Raw genomic sequence first — 2,985 nt, forward strand, 5'->3', positions numbered from 1 at the left:
ACAGTTGCATTCCTATACACCAACAACAAGCAGGCAGAGACCCAAATAAAAAACACAATCTCATTCACAATAGCCACACACAAAAATGAAATACGTTGGCATCTTCCTAACCAGAGAAGTGAAAGACCTTCACAATGAGAACTATAAAATGCCGCTCAAAGAAATCCAAGAAGACACAAACAAATGGAAAAATATTCCATGCTCGTGGATAGGAAGAATCAACATTGCTAAGATGTCCATCCTATCAAAGGCAATATACAGATTCAACGCAAAACCCATTAAGTTACCAACATCATTCTTCTCAGACGTGGAAATGAAAATACAGAAATTCTTAAGGAAACATAAACGACCACAAATAGCCAAAACAATCCTTAGCAAAAGAAACAAAGCAGGAGGTATCACACTTCCAGACTTCAAACTTTACTATCAGGTTACAGTAATCAAAACAGCCTGGTATTGGTACAGGAACAGGCATATAGACCAATGGAACAGGACAGAGATTCTGGAAGCAAAGCCTCAATTTCTCAACCAACTCATCTTTGACAAAGCCTCCAATAACAACCACTTAGGGAGAGGAGAACCTATTCAGTAAATAGTGCTGGGAAAACTGGTTTATCACATGCAAAAGATTGAAACAGGACCCCTACCTATCACCATACACAAAAATTAACTCTAAATGCATCAAAGACCTAAACGTAAAACCTCAAACTATAAGAATCTTAGAAAATGCAGGAGACACCCTTATGGAAATTGGAACTGGCAACCAATTCCTATTCAGAACCCTAACAGCAATACCTTAAGAAATAAGATAGACAAATGGGATCTCATCAAACTAACAAGCTTCTGTAAAGCAAAAGAAACCATCAAGAGAGCAGGGAGACAGCCCACGAACTGGGAAAAAATATTTGCCAACTGTATATCTGACAAAGGTCTAACATTTAGGATCTACAAGGAACTCAAATGTGCCAAAAGGAAAAAAAAACAAACAGCCCCATTAAAAAGTGGGCAAAAGACATGAATAGATACTTCTCAGAAGAAGATATACGGGCAGCCAACAGACACATGAAAAGGTGCTTAGCCTCACTCATCATCAGAGAAATGCAAATCAAAACCACATTGAGATACCACCTAACCCCAGTAAGGCCATTATTAATAATAAAACAAACAACAACAGATGCTGGTGAGGATGTGGAGAAAAAGAAACGCTTCTACACTGCTGGTGGGAATGCAAACTAGTGCAACCTCTTTGGAAGACAGTGTGGTGATTTCTGAAAAAACTAGGAATTGACCTTCCAAATGATCCAGCAATTCCCCTACTGAGAATATACCCAGAGGAACTCAAATCATTCTACAAAAAGGATACCTGCGCACGTATGTTTGTTGCAGCATATCTGTTCATAATAGCCAAAACCATGGAACTAACCATGTTGCCCATCGAAGCCGGACTGGATAAAAAAAATGTGGTACATATACACAATGGAATATTATGCAGTCATAAAGAAGGACAAATATATGGACTTCACAGCACCTTGGATGGATTTGGAGTCAATCATACTCAGTGATCTATCACAGAAACAAAGAACAGAGTACCATATGTTCTTACTCATAAGAGGACCTTGAACAATTATAATACTATAAGAAAGCATTTGGCAGTAATGGGAAACGGTTAGGGGAGGGGGGCGGGATTGGCAGTTGAGGGAAACTGCTAGGGGAGGGAGGGGCATACCTCATCAACAAGGGTACCTGCATAATCAATGTTTGTATACCTAACCCTGAATCGTACCTCACATCTTTATAATAAAAAATAAAAAAACAAAACAAAGGATTTGAAGAGACATTTCTCCAAAGAAGATATACAAATGGCCAACAAACACATGAAAAAGATGTTTAGTCCAGGTGTGGTGGCTCATGCCTGTAATCCCAGCACTTTGGGAGGTCTGGGTGGGAGGACTGCTTGAGCCCAGGAGTTCGAGACCAGCCTAGGCAATATAGGGAGACCTTATCTCTACAAAAATAAAAAAATTAGTGGGGCATGGAGGCATGTACTTTTAGACCCAGCTACTTGGGGAGGTTGAGGAGGGAGGATTGCTTGAGCCCAGGAGGTCGAGGTTTCAGTGAGCCATGATCATGCCACTGCACTCCAGCCTGAGTGACAGAGTGAGACCTCCAACTCAAAAACATTTTATTTTAAAGTTGTGGATTACAAGTCAGGATGGTGTGCATAAGTGGTTTAGAGACAGGTGAAATTTTGGGCCTCCCACTGGTCTGCACTTTGAATTAGGATCAGGCACCCTTATTGATGTTATGTGTACCCCCCAAAAAAATTTTTTAAAGGTGTTCGATATTATTAATCCCCAGGGATAGGCAAGCCAAAGCCACAATGAAATGCTACTTCACTCCACTTGGAAGGTTGTACTAAACAATAAGCAGATAATGACAAGTGTTGGCAAGGATATGGAAAAACTAGAATTCTCAGACATCGCAGGCGGGGATGGAAAATAGTATAAGTGCTTTGGAAAACAATCTAGCCACTCCTCCAAAGGTGAAACATAGTTACCAAATTTGACCGAGCAATTCCACTCTTACATAGACCCAAGAAAACTGAAAACATGTGGTCTCACAAAACCACATGAATTTTCTTTTTTTTAATTGGAATCTCACTCTGTCACCCAGACTGGAGTGCAGTGGCACGCTCCCGGTCACTGCAGTCTCAACCTGCTGTGTTCTGGCGATCCTTCCGCCTCAGCCTTCCAAGTTACCGGAACTACAGGCACGTGCTACAACGCCCAGCTAATTTTGGATTTATTGTAGAGACGAGGTCTCGCCAAGTTGCCTGGGCAGGTCTCGAGCCCGCGGGCTCAGGCAATCCACTCGCCTCCGCCTCCCAAAGTGCTGGGATTCCAGGCTGAGCCACCGAGCCCGGCCTAAAACCACATGAATTTTAAAGCAGCGTTATTCAGAAGAGCCAAACGTGGAAACAGCCCC

This window comes from Carlito syrichta, unplaced genomic scaffold, assembly GCF_000164805.1.
Source record: "Carlito syrichta isolate Samal-C Ts95f unplaced genomic scaffold, Tarsius_syrichta-2.0.1 Scaffold287762, whole genome shotgun sequence".
NCBI lineage: Eukaryota > Metazoa > Chordata > Mammalia > Primates > Tarsiidae > Carlito > Carlito syrichta.